Below are 15,277 nucleotides of genomic sequence, written 5' to 3'. Positions count from 1 at the left end.
CAAGATGGGGGAATGTAAGATATGTAACAGTGTGTAATGCACAGCCTCAGGGTCGGACTGGGGGTGCAGGGCCCACCGGGACTCCCGCCCCAGGGGCCCTGCAGGTGCCCCAGCCGTGTCCCCTAACCCCCCCAGGGGCCCCCTAACCCCCCTGAAGGGCCCCCGCCTGACGTCCTCCCCGAGCGCGTATAAATTGAACGCGTCAGGGAGGAACAGTCAGTAGCGGAGAGCGCCGGCAAAGGTCGGACTGGGCCGCTGGGGCCCACTAGGGCCGGGGCCCACCTGGATTTTTCCCGGTGTCCCGGCGGCCCAGTCCGACCCTGCACAGCCTTATAGGGTACAGAATGAAATCTAAGGCATATGGCAGGCTGGATATTTGGACTGCAACTACTTTTCCCTTGTAATCATGTAATAACAAGATTCTTGCAATGCTTGATTTGTGCATTATCGTTTCTTTATCCACTGGGAATAAACTGGAACTCAGTATTACAGTATGTTCAGAAAAATCTCAATATTTTTTCTAAATTCAGTGCTTTGCCAGAGCAACATTACCCTGACTGGATCCAATCCTTTACCCCATTTATAAATACAGGTATGGGTTATGCACATGCATAAAGATTCTTTCTGTAATTTAGATCTCCATACCATAAATCCACAAAAAAATTGTTTAAACATGAAATAAACCCAATAGGGCTGTTCTGCCCCAATAAGGGGTAATTATATCTTAGTTGGGATCAAGTACAGGTACTGTTTTATTAATACAGAGAAAAGGGAATCATTTAACCATTAAATAAACCCAATAGGGCTGTTCTGCCCCAATAAGGGGTAATTATATCTTAGTTGGGATCAAGTACAGGTACTGTTTTATTATTACAGAGAAAAGGGAATCATTTAACCATGAAATAAACCCAATAGGGCTGTTCTGCCCCCAATAAGGGGTAATTATATCTTAGTTGGGATCAAGTACAGGTACTGTTTTATTATTACAGAGAAAAGGGAATCATTTAACCATTAAATAAACCCAATAAGGCTGTTCTGCCCCAATAAGGGGTAATTATATCTTAGTTGGGATCAAGTACAGGTACTGTTTTATTATTACAGAGATAAAGGGAATCATTTTTTCAAATTTACATTTTTCGATGGGAGACGGCCTTCCCATAATTCTGAGCTTTCTGGATAACAGGTTTCTGGATATTGGGTCCCATACCTGTATAGGAATGAGGTGGTATACACTAATAATAAATACAAGCTGAATGTACCTGACATGGCAAATGATGACACTGGAATTCATGAACTATCTTTGATTTGGATTATAGAGACAGCTGTGAATGAGAGATTAGATGATGCCATAATCCATGGAAAGTGGGCAGAGATGCTATGTGCAACTGGAAAAATGCTAATAAACAGCTTTTATAAAAAAACACAGATTTAAACAGATTTCATGCCTGAGTCAATTACCTTCTAGGGTAAGTCCAAGAATATGTTTCTGTGTGATTGTCATGCTGTGCATCTGATTTCCTATTGGCCACAAGCTGTTTGTATGTATGTCCTTGCTACTGTGTGCTGCTGGGTATGTGAGTAACAGTCTCGGGATATAGTAAGTCACTGCCTTGCAGGAACTATAGGACTTAAGTTCAAAAATCAATTAGGGTAGCAGAGAACAAGCTTCCTCCCCATCATTATAAATATATATTTTGTTTTTGATGAACATACATACTTGGTATGCTTTAGGGTGCTGTAGCTATTCTAGGTTTATGGATAAAAAATAAAAGCATGAAAATTGTTTGTTTCATGATCCAAACCTATGTAGGGGACTCAAGGGGTAAATTACTCCTAATGTTCAGGATATACCCAGCTGTAACCGTTTCTCTGTAGAAGGGAGGTCTCCGAGTTGGCCCAGGAATGTTCTGACTCATTTGTATCATCAGTTTATATATTAGGGGAGGGGAGCACATGGGTCACCATCTTTGGCCTCCACTTAGTACCAGCGGTGGATGTGCTGGGAGTCTGGAGCAGTGTCAAGCTTTTATCCCAAATGTGACCAAAAACCTTAGAGAAGTGAGGGAGGCTGTGAACAATATAAAGATAGTAGCCAAGTCTGTCAGAGCACAATTCTTGGAGATTTTAAGCTTTTGAAGAGCAGCTTCTCCTCCAGTGAGGAGTAGAATGAAGTTATCGCTCCCAAAGCAACTTCTGCAGAAGTGTAGAGACAACGGATCGATATGGCAGAGAAATGTAGCTCATTAAAAAGAGCTCCTCGGTTATTTTCAGTTTGCCTTTAGCTCACTAATACTGTAAATATTTGGGGTCATTTACAATCGCCTGAGGGTGACAAGAGGGTACAAGAGCACTAAGTGGTGCTCCTCATGTAACAGCACTCGTGACCCCTGGGGTTGTTGCTGATTTGGATCTCTTCACAAGCAGTGATCTGGATTTGCACTGCACATGGGTACATCTGCTCCATGGTATCTATATTATCGAAGGTTGTGTCCATTGGGCAATCATTCATTTTGTTTGTCAAGTTTAATATATAAACAATAAAGAAATAAATGCTGGTCTGAGTTCTCCAATCTTTGGTTGACCATGCCAATACGGAGTTACAAGTTATTACTGTGCATATAATATAACATGGCAAGCTTATTGCAAGGAAAAAGCAAGGCATATATGCATTTCTGCATCATTTTGCAATGGTGTTGCCGATCAGAACCCTCCATAGGGTTTCATCTCCAAAGAAAAATGGAATTGTTAGATATTTCTGGGAGAAATGCACCACAAAATGATTCAACAAATACTTTGGAGTGGACCCTGTTTGTGTCTCTAATGATAACACTATAGGAATAAAATGAAGCTCATATTTATGCACCTCTTAGATATAAGGGGACATGCAACAAGCAATCACTTTACAGTATTTACAATGGCTATAAAGCCTTCACAATGAAATGCTGAACGCACAAAGGCAAACGGCTACTATGGAATTCTGATCACTCGTTTGTCATTATTGTTCTTTCTTCTTCAAACGGTTTGAGTGGAGTTTCATTTATTTCAGATGTGAATAACTTCTTCCTGATGTTAAAAGCTGCCTAAACCTAAAGGGAATATTGTGTCTGTGTGTAAAGATGATGGTGTCCCTTTCATGGGTTTATCTTATCTTTCAATATTGTGACACATTTTGTGAAATGTGAAATCATATTTGCTGGTTTTAAGTCAATTTGCACTTTTCTCATTCGGGTCACTGAGGCTGCACCGTCAATTCCCACCAGGGAGCAGCCAGGCAGGAAAATTGCTTTTCTCAGTGCGTGGAGCCATCAGCGGTACCATTACATACCTGTGAAGGTTGCACAATGCTCTGTGTTACTGTATACAGCCTATGACATGCCCCAACAGGGACGTATTCACTTACTCTCCTCTTACACTAATATTACATATTATTTTGTTCAGAAGACTTAGAACTGATTTTAACTCCCCCAACAACAAATCAGCAACAAGCTTAGTGCAATAAGAACTCTCTACCTTATGGTTATCCCCATATCTAATGGGACATTGGCATGCATTTATTACATTACAATGTTGGGCAAGTCTGGACAAATGGAAAGTTGGAAAGTAAAATACCTATAGCTACATAGTTACATAGTTAATTTGGGTTGAAAATAGTAGGGAAATAGGGAAAATAGTAAGGAAAATAGTTCGGTATTCTGCCTTTTTCGGCAGGGTTTGGATTCAGCCGAATCCACGGTCCCGGCAGAACCAAATCCTAATTAGCATATGCCAGTTAAGGTGGCCATACACGAGGCGATTTCGCTCGTTGTGCGATGAACGATTATATCGACAAACGATCGTATGGCGATCGAGTTCCCATACGATATGCCATCCACGGGCAACGATAATTCGGGAAAGATTTCGTCGCATCATTATCGTAAAATACGTACGATCGTACATCTACGTACGATCGAATGTCTTTGACTTCCGCTGCTGGCAATCGTGACATGCGCAGAGAACAATCGTTGAAAGACAAATGTCTGACACTCACACCAACTGGCAGATTTTATCGTTAAACGACCAAAATTTTTAAACCTGGCCGATCGATTTTGGGGACGATAATGTCGGCTCGTTTAGTGGCCCGACGATCGTTCGTACACCACCAACTATACGATAACTTAACGATAGCATCGGATTGTTCGGGAATCGGTCGTTTGTAGGTAAAAAATCGGTCCGTGTATGGCCACCTTTAGGATTTGGAAGGGTTAAACCCTTCCAGATCCCAATTAGTACAGGCTAATTAGAATTCGGATTTAGTTCGATGGATTTGGGGGTGCGGCCGAATCCGAAAAAATGGTTTTGGTGCATCCCTAGAAATTAGACAAAAGCCCATCAAGTTTAACCCTTCCAAATAAGCCTCATTAATTTATTAACTTCATTCTTATACTATAACCTATAAACTAACTGTAGATCTTAAGATCCCAATAGCCTTGTTCAACAACTCATCCAGGCCCTTCTTAAAGGCATTAACAGAATCTGCCATCCCAACGTCACCCATCAGGGCATTCCCCAACCTCACTGTCCTCACCGTGTAGAACCCCCTACGCTCCTGTGTAAAATCACATGTTCGGAAATTAAATTAGCCCACATACAATGGGGAAAAGCAGCACCTGCTGGAAGGAGGAGCAGGGCCGGAACTTGGGGTAGGCAGAAGAGGCGACTGCCTAGGGCGCAATGATTGGGGGGCACCATACAGGAGCCTCTCCTGCCTACCCCTAGTCTGTGCTACTTTGTCATTGCCCCCGCCGCTTGCCATTAGCGTTGGAGGCAATGACTGATCGGATCGCACCTCCCCTTGATGCTCCGTTCGGGGGGGAGTGGCCGACCGGGTTGCCTGGGGCACCCGGTCCGCTTGACATGCCCCTGAGGAGGAGGAAGACAATTGTTACAGTTAACTTTAGATGCTATTGTGTCTTCTGCCCCTGGGCACTACCCTGACCTTCTGCCTTTCAATTCAGCCAAGGCCCAAGTGCCACCCCCTTCCATAGCTGCTTCCATGTTCTAAACATGAAATAAACTGAGATATGAGTTTAGAGAGAGTTGGACACTACATGGGCCACTGTAACCCCCTAATCTGGTAGCCTCAAACTACTTTTAAACTACAACTTTGCATATCTTATAGTAGCCAATAGAAAAGGGTTTGAGATTCCAGAATGAATCAATTCCCCCAAGAAACAGAGAGAACAAATGCCGACTGTGCATCAGAAAACATTGTTTTGCAGAGAGCATTTCCCATTGACCATCAGATCTAATAGCAGCTGTACATGCCTTTTGAAAGGTAATTTTATTTTAAATTATCACTTTCTTGCAGAATGTACACAGTGTCTATCATGCGGTATTAATGATAATGTGGGGCCGTATGTTTCAGTACTACCTGTCCAACAAAACTGACATATTGATTGTTGGCTCATCCTGCTCCATCGCGGTGACAGCTCCAGGCCGCGCGGGACTGCTACGTACCTGTCAGGCTCTAACGGTACAGCTCTCCTTACCCTTAGATTTTTATCATCACATATTTTTATCATTTACTTTAAAAAGGGGTTTAAATCTTTAAGTGGTTATAGATGGACCTGTTCTAAGCTGCTTTTAAAGTTCCATATTGACATGAAAAAATCAATCCAATTGCTAAGGTTACAGTGAAATGCTAGTGACATGTTGTACTTTACTATTAACTGAAAATGCTGGACAATAATGAACTGAAAGGAAAATTATACCCCCAAACAATTCATCATGCATCATCTAAATAAACTATTTTCTTAACAATATACTTTTTTTAGTAGTATGTGCCATTGGGTAATCCTAAATAGAAAACTGCCATTTTAAGTACTAAGGGCCGCCCCCTGGGATCATAGGATTCACAGTGCACACAAACAAGCCAAGGCACACATACATGCTAGGCCCCATCAGCCAATGAATGGCCAGAGTTCCGCCTTTCACTCCCACACAACTTCCTGTTCCAGTTAGAGCTGCATCACTTCCTGTCAGCTGATCTCTGAGGGAGCACACAGCCCATCACTAAATGGCGGCTCAAGGGAAAGGATGTAAAAGGGCAAGATTTACTGATATACTGTATATATTCCAGTTTGGTGAGATTCTTTAATAGGCCACTTAATATGATATAAACTGTCTGTTGGTTAAGTATTCGCAGCGAATTTCCACATTTCGCCATTGGCAAATTGTTTCATGAAACTTCCACAAAAATTTCACCGTTAAAACATTCGTCGTGCATCCAAAAAAGTGCAATAAAAAAAGACGGTGACAAAAAAAGACATGGGCAACAGAAAAGTTGTTTTGCAGATTTTTTGCCGTTTCGTAAATTGTCTTGTCATTTTCGGCAAAGCGAAACGGGACAGATTCAGTCATCACTACTCATCGCTAATTAATTAATATTAGTGATGGGCGAAATAATTCGCCAGGCATGGATTCACAGTGAATTTTCACGTGCCGCCATTGGTGGATTCTTTCGCGAAACGCGTAGCCGCATAAAAATTTGCCAAAGCGCAATGGGACAGATTCGCTCATCACTAATTAATATAAAATAAAAAATGGTAGTCGGAGTAAACGCAACGTTTTCCATATATATGTATGTATATTCCGCCATCATATGTGAAATTATACACTGCTTAGCAAGTGATGCGGAAACCAGTTCGTTAGTGCCAAGAGTTAATTATCTGCATTTCTGCGCTAGAAAATGTCTGCCCTTCAGACCCAGAACACAATACGATGGAAAGATGGGGGCGTAAAGCAATTACCACTGTCACAAACAAAGAGCTGAGACTTTTTATAAAATTGCAAACGAAAGTGTAATTAGACAGTGATATTAGCTGCCAGGGATACAATCACATTATGAGAAAATAAATTGTCCCACAGACAATGGGGGAAAAAATCTAATTTGTTTCTTTGAATCACTCATAAAAAGAAAATATCTAAAAATGAAAGGTAATTTTGAAAGCTGTGAAACCATTGCTGAGTGTGCAGTTGTACGAGGCTATCGATATGGGGCTGACAGAGTGTTCTTACATAAGTAATGGCGGCAATGGAAATGCTGAGCATTAGAATGATATTTCCTTCTGTTTAAATGAGAAACCATTCACAGTAAGTCGATAACAGGAGAACATTCAAGCCTTTCCTGAATGGTTAGAAAATGACTTGAATAAGGATAAATCTACCACAAGCCCCAGGAGATACTAAAGGGTTCTATTGGATCAGACCCTGCTCCTATGTTTGATTAATTGATTTAATGATTTCCCGGGTGTCTCGCCAATAAAGCATTGAGTTCCTTTCTAATCAGTTTTCATTTTTAAATCTGTTATGGACTTAGATTTGGTACCAACCGATTTAATATACATTTAGAGATTAACCTTTCAATAAGAGTTGAGCCGCCCATACCTGGGGAAATCCTTTTGTTTGGCAAGGTCACTAGGTGGCACAATGATCCACAGTGTAGACCTGTTAGGAGAGAATTACCCAATATGCTCCTTGACCAATGGGATTTTCTATTCTTGTTTAATCGATAATTTAACTAAGACTCAATCAGGTTTCAATCAGGAACCCTATATTTTTGGGCTAGGAGGCTACCCTTTTTAAAGTCACCCTCTTCTCATTTGTCCAAAAAGTAGAAGGAATCCTAGGAAGAAAACCAAACTTTGATCCCAAACTTTTTTTTATTTGTATACAATATCCTATCAGTCATTTGCTGTTCAGATCCAACTACAGACTGATTTCAGACTTAAGGCCCCCATACACGGGCTGATTGTAGCTGCCAATATGGGTCCCTTAGACCAATTCAGCAGCTTATTGGCCCATGTATGGGCACTAATGACAGGCCTGCCCGACCGACATTTTTGAAATCGGGCAGTTTTAAAAATTAGTCGGATCAGGGACCGCATCGGCTCGTTGATGCGGCCCCCAAACCGATGGACGCCTATACCCGTCGTTAATTAGCCTGATATCACCCACTCGTAGGTTGGGATATTGGGAGAAGATCTACTTGCTTGGTGACCTCACCAAGTGAGTGGATCTTAGCGTGTATGGGCACCTTTAGCGTAGGGATTCTGCTCAGTACTTGTAGAGACAGGGAAGTTGATCACAGGAAAAGCATTTTCAGCAAAGAGACCCATTCATTAGAGATGAGCAAAGTTTTTCGGTGAGTGGTGAACATTTTTGCCATGTGTTTTGTTTGAAAACAGAAAATTGTGTTTTTTTTACTTAAAAAATTGTGAGAATTATTTGTGAAAAAAACCCATTAACGTCAATGCATCTGGAACAAAAACACAAGAAAAAAAGCCCACTGACTACAATGGATTTGACATAAGAAAAAACATCCATGGACTTCAATGCAAAAAATATGGCAAAAAAAAACCAAGCATAATAATGGGGATGCCCATACTAACATTCTATTTTCGTGATTTTTTAGTTTTCTTAAACAAGGAATAAATTCATTTCTATGAAAAAAATTTGAATTGAGAAAGCATGAATGGAAAAAAGAAAGGGGAAAAAAGTGCAGAAATGCAAAGCACAAAAACCGCAACTTTTCTGGTTTGCCGCACATGAACTGCAACCTTTTCTCATTGTCGTGTAAAAGTGCGTAAACCCCCCCAAAAAAACTTCTAAAACCACAAAGAAAAAAAAGACCTTCCAGCTGTAAAAGGGACATTTGCCATTGACTTCTACATGGTCTCAATAGGTTTTAGATGGCGTATTTTTGGTGTCAAAAACCAGGAACAAAAAACAGAGCCTCCATTATTGCCACCATTAATGATGGATGACAATCTTAATACAAAACACAATTAATTATGAGAATACATCATGCAGGAAAGGGGATCACATAGGGGACCAATTTTTGCCCCTGTTTATACAAACATCTGATAGTTAAGATGTGGTGATACATGGGCAGATTGGAATAGGTGTTAAAACTCCTGTTAAACTGCAGTGAGCACTAAAACCCCACAGAATATAAATGAGTTAGACAATAAGTAGCTTTATGTTATTTTTGAGATATAAAGTAGTATTATGGTTTAACAACATATATTTGTAATAATGAATATAGTGCATTATTCATAACCATTTTTCTTCCGAGAATCATATACAAATAATACATTTTGTTTCTATTATATGGAAAGCCACAAACAATCAGCTGTATCATTCCTCCAGCTCTTTGGGGAAAGAATGAAAACATTTCTACAGCTATAAACTGAGAACCCCACGTGAAGCCCCAAGCACAGTTCCAAACATACAATACCCACTTATTGTACAGCGCTACGGAATATGTTGGCGCTTTATAAATAAATGTTAATAATAATAATAATACAATACAATTCCCTTATCGTGTAGTCGGGCACTGAGCAGCATCCCAATAGAACCAGGCCCGGATTTGTGGCGAGGCCACAAAGGCCCGGGCCTAGGGCGGCATAAACATAGGGGCGGCATGCCGCCCCGCCGCACGCAAATTTAAAAATTTTGCTCCCATACGGAGCAATGGGGACCTCTCCCCACTGCTCCGTATGGGAGTTTTAACTGTGGCGCATGCACGTTAGCGCGGAGGCAGGGGAGGAGGAGGTGGTTTGCGCATGCGCGCTCGCACGGCGGGTGGGGGCGGTAGGGGGCGCCGAATGGGGGCAGCCTCGGGGCGCATCATTTAGAAATCCGGCGCTGAATAGAACACCCAGAATATGTTTCACATTAATAGAAACTTAATTTAAAACTATTTTATTCTGAAAAAACAATCATAGGTAAAAATATAATTGATTTTCATTCATTTATAATGGTTATTGGGTTTACTACTGTACATAACGATATCAGTCAGAAGAAGAATGATTCCACAACTTCCGATGAGTCCAATAAATCCTTCTGAACTGATCAATCACCTCTTTGCTTTCATTCCATCAATATGAATCAAGATTGATGTTCGATAATGGAAGAGAAATAAGAATCAACGAAAAAAACCCTTGGCTGTACAGGCATTTATCATCCCAGATAAATCATTCGTTTGGTCTGAGATATGGAATCCCTGGAAGGCTCAGACAATATTAGGTATGAATTCTGACAAATGGATTCAATTGACTTAATACAACAGCTGCTTTGAGAGATCAAAACTTCCTAAAATCATCATATTACTGGAAACCCTGCAGGAAATCTATAATATTCCCAGTCTGACTGTTGCTATAGCTGCCCCTTCATTTCTTAACAATAGTGATGAGCAAATCTGTCCCGTTTAGCGAAACGCGTTTGTCATCCAACTTTTTTGTCGCCCGCATCTTTTATTTTACACCAATCTGGCCTTGGCCAATATTCATTGTTAACTAGTGATGAGCGGATTTTTTAACCACTCATTCACAGCGAATTTACGCATTTCGCCACTGGTGAATTGTTTTGCGAAACTTCGTTGCGCGTCAAAAAAAGTTGTGGTCGCATCAAATTGGGTTGTATCCAATTTGATATGACCACGACCTTTTTTGAGGGGCAACAAATTTACCAATGGCGAAATGCAGAAATTCGCTACAAATCCACGCCTGCCATGCATAAAAAAAAGTTGCGGTCCCATAAATTGGGTCAAATTTTTCTGCGGCGAATTTTAGCGGAAGTTACACAAAACAATTTGCCAATGGCGAAATTAAGAAATTCGCTGTGAATCCATGCCTGGTGAAAAAATTTGCTCATCACTAGTTAACAATGAATATTGGCCAAGGCCACATTGGTGTAAAATAATTGTGTATATTCTCTGCACAGATGGAACTGAGCTATTACATACAAATGTATCCACAAGGGAACCCAGAGATCTTTGCCTTCGTTTAAAAAAGATATGCAGTTGATTTTAAACCAGTTTTACATTTTTTTGGGGGGGGTGAATAACAACATACGATTGTAAATAAGTCCCTAAGGGACCCATTTATTAAAAATGAAGGTTGGATGTGACCTAGTTAAAACCGGTTGCAATGCCATAGACATGTGCATCCATGTATTTTTTTTTTATTAAAACACGAAATATACAAGATTAATACCTCATTGTGGCACTGTCTATGTGGTTGCTTTTTGCTCTTGTACTTGTGTGCAGGGAATAAGTAAATGACTGCTCAAGTTTAGTAACTAGTGGTGGGTGAAATGTTTCGCCAGGCATGGATTCGTGGAGAATGTCTGCGTTTTGCCATTGGTGGATTGTTTTGTGAAATGGATGAAAAAATTTGCAGTGGTATCATTCGCCGTCCAAAAATTGTCGCCCGCGTCAAAAGAATTGTCAGGAAGTTTGGTAGAAGAACACGTAGAGGTAGACCTCTCCTACACCTCCCACTATAAACAGCAGAGACTGAAGTAGGTACAGACCTGTGTTTAAGTGGAGAAGTGGCAGGAGTGCCGTAAGTCCGGCCATAGTAACAGAATCAATAGGCAAAGGCAGGTCAGGCAGGCAGAGGTCGGTTCGGGCAGCAGGTATCAGGGCCAAGGAACTGGCCGGGTCAATACGAGAAAACAATAACCAGAAAAGCTCAGTGACACACTAGGAAAGCGACGATTTAAGCGCAATGCGCATGAGCCAAAACATGCGCATGCACGTGTTACGCCACCGCGACTATTCACGCGCACAACATTGCGACTATTCGCGTGCACAACATTGCAACTATTCACAAGCACAGCATTGCGACTATTCGCGCGCACAGCACTGTGACTATTCTTGCGCACGCTGCCGCGACTATTTGTGCGCATGCGTGTTACTGGAGCGCCACACTGCTGAAGGACCTGAACACGCTGACCCTTTAGTCGGGTAAGATCCTTACAAGAATAGTCACGCATCAAAAGAATTGTCGCGGCCGTCAAAAGAATAGTCACGCGTCAACAAAAATTCATGCAGGCGTCAAAAGAATAGTCATGTGTCAAGAGAATTGTCGCGGGCGTCAAAAGAATAGTCGCGCACCAAAAGAATTGTCATGGCAACAATTTTTCTTTTGAAAGATTCGCAAATTTTTCGGCAAAGAGAAACGGGACAGATTTGCTCATCACTCCTAGTAACCAACAACTTCCAATCAGATATTTGTTTTCAAACAGCGGACCAGCAAATGCTGCCTGCTGACTGGTTGCTATGAGTTACTAGACCCGGAAGTATTCTTGTTATCACATTCACTCCCATGGAATGTTTAATTGCACCAATAGTGTAACAGAAAGGAAAATAAATGACAGATACAGTACATGAAACTTGTAGATAACCTTCAATAAAATACCAAAGACTCTCAGGAACATGAACAGAGCTAATTTTAATTATTCTCTAGTGTAACGAGATCATCTAATCTTCTTATTTTAATGTTTCTATAGATTAGGGGATTCCCTACATTGCAGCAAAAGTACAATATCATCTAAGTGCCACAGGAACCCTGCTGAGAAGAAGATGCAGTTTGTGTGCCCCATATAAATGACTGGCTTTGTCACTGTAACATACACACAATGACCTGTTTAATTAGAAATCAGTTAAAGGAAACTATACCCCCAAACAATGTAGGTCTCTATAAAAATATATTGTATACACAGCTTATATGTAAAACCCTGCTTCATCTAAATAAACCATTTTCATATAAATATACTTTTTTAGTAGTATGTGCCATTGGGTAATCCTAAATAGAAAACTGCCATTTTGAGATTCACAGTGCACACAAACAAGCCAAGGCACACATACATGCTGGGCCCCATCAGCCAATGAATGGGCAGAGTTCTGCCTTTTACTCCCACACTACTTCCTGTTACAGTTAGAGCTGCATTATTTCCTGTCAGCTGATCTCTGAGGGAGCACACAGCCCATCACTAAATGGCGGCTCAAGGGAAAGGATGTAAAAGGGCAATATTTACTGATATATATATTCCAGTTTGGTGAGATTCTTTAATAGGCCACTTAATATGATATAAACGATCTGTTGGTTTAATATTTATTCCTAAGGTATAGTTTTCCTTTAAAATGCGCACTATGGATTGCACTGACTTCTGTTCATCTGCATTTACAAAACAGCTGTTACCTAGTTTCAGGTGGAGGTTACCCTAGTTACCATAATTTCAGGTAGAGGTTACCCTAGTTACCTAGTTTCAGGTAGAGGTTACCCTAGTTACCATAGTTGCAGGTAGAGGTTACCCTAGTTACCATAGTTTCAGGTAGAGGTTACCCTACTATCCATAGTTTCAGGTAGAGGTTACCTAGTTACCATAGTTTCAGGTAGAGGTTACCCTACTATCCATAGTTTCAGGTAGAGGTTACCCTAGTTACCATAGTTTCAGGTAGAGGTTACCCTAGTTACCATAGTTTCAGGTAGAGGTTACCCTAGTTACCATAGTTTCAGGTAGAGGTTACCCTAGTTACCATAGTTTCAGGTAGAGGTTACCCTAGTAACCATAGTTTCAGGTAGAGGTTACCCTAGTAACCATAGTTTCAGGTAGAGGTTACCCTAGTAACCACAGTTTCAGGTGGAGGTTACCCTAGTTACCATAGTTTCAGGTAGAGGTTACCCTAGTTACCATAGTTTCAGGTGGAGGTTACCCTAGTTACCATAGTTTCAGGTAGAGGTTACCCTAGTAACCATAGTTTCAGGAAGAGGTTACCCTAGTAACCATAGTTTCAGGTAGAGGTTACCCTAGTAACCATAGTTTCAGGTAGAGGTTACCCTAGTTACCATAGTTTCAGGTAGAGGTTTATCCTGCTTGATGAGCTCTAATAGCTCATAAACAATGCAAACAAATGATGCGCTAAGAATCAAATGCTGAACTATGTATTCACTTTTTAGCAAGTTGCATGGAAAACTACTTGTACATGTGGCAGTAGGCATGGCGTATGGGTAGTACATAGTCTTCAATTACACCTGAATCAGTTGGTGCAACGTCACGTGCCTATAGGCACAACACACACAGGTCGCCCAGTAAATGCTAGAGGTTTGTACTGAGTGCACCTTATGCACCAAAGCATTTAATGTGGGCACTTCTAAAAAGAATTCTTGCACCTAATAAACGTAATTGATCTTCGAGTTTGTTAAGGTTCAAACACTGACCATTTCAATGGGCTCAGTAAGTATGTGTAGTGCCATAGGCCACAGGAAAGGAGGCAAACATGAGATGGAATATGGTGGAAATATTCTAGATTAGTGTTCCTCACCAACCCCTTGGGTGTTGCTCACAGTGGCTTCAATGTAGGTGCCATTTTACATTTCTGGCTTGGAGACAAGTTTTCGAAGCCCAGAGACACCAGTTTTACTCCAAGCAGAACCTTTGGCAGGCCAGCAGGCCACATGGGGCTACCAAAGAACTTTTTTCATGCTTGTGTGGCAAAGGTGTAGCTTATGAGTAAAAAATGTTGGGGATCCCTGTTCTAGATGTTGGACTCTTCACTGTTATTTTTTCTATGCCACTAGGCTGGCAATAAGGGATTTAAAGGGGTAGTTCACCATTAAATAAACTTTTAGTATATTGTAGGCTTTGATATTTTGAGCCGCTTTGCAGTTGGAGCTCCACTTGGTCCTCCAGTTGGAATTTCAGCCTCTCTCTGGTTTCTAAGGTCTTATTTACCCTAGTAACCAGGCAGTGGTTTGAAGAGAGTGATATAAGAATAGCAGAGGGTCTAAATAGGATGATAAGTAATAAAAGGTAACAATAAAATTGTAACCTCACAGAGCAATAGTTTTTTGGTTTACAGTGATCCCCATTTGAAAGCTGGAAAGTGGTTGAAGATGAAAGCAAATACTTAATACACTATAAAACTAACAGACCAAATAAAAAAGTTGCCAGCAATAGGACATTCTATAACATACTAAAAGTTAACGTATATATATATATATGTAGTCTAAGCCTTTACTAAGTTTTAGTTGCCTTTTAGGAGAAGAATTCAGTGCAGGTATGGGACCCATTATCCAGAATGCTCGGGGACCTGGGGGTTTCCATTTTTAAAAATTAGAATTATTTGCTTATAATAAAGTCAATGGGAGACGGCCTTCCCATAATTCAGAACTTTTTGGATAACGGGTTTCCGGATAACGTAAAAAAGTAAATATTAAATTCATACAAATATGTTTATATTAAATTCATTCCTCACTGCACAATTTCAAATATTTCATGCATTTTTTGCATTTTTTATTGTAAATACTTGTACCTTTATTGCTCACTTTTATTATATTTAATATTTGTATTTTTTTTTTTTTTGTCTATGTAAAGTTGGGAGGAACATGGGTCAAAAAGAAATGTCATTACAGTAATGATGCTTCATTGTTATTTGTATATGACAATA

At 40.6% G+C, this 15,277-nt stretch overlaps 1 protein-coding gene across 2 annotated transcripts in view; it reads right to left on the bottom strand.

Moving 5' to 3' along the window:
- Positions 1 to 15,277, bottom strand: part of adamts12 (ADAM metallopeptidase with thrombospondin type 1 motif 12) — a 340,375-nt gene that overhangs the window by 9,536 nt on the left and 315,562 nt on the right. The window lies entirely within an intron of this gene.

Source organism: Xenopus tropicalis, chromosome 1 (genome assembly GCF_000004195.4).
Source record: "Xenopus tropicalis strain Nigerian chromosome 1, UCB_Xtro_10.0, whole genome shotgun sequence".
NCBI classification, from domain to species: domain Eukaryota; kingdom Metazoa; phylum Chordata; class Amphibia; order Anura; family Pipidae; genus Xenopus; species Xenopus tropicalis.
Note: the sequence above shows the minus strand (reverse complement) of the source record. Positions and strands in the feature narration are given on the sequence as shown.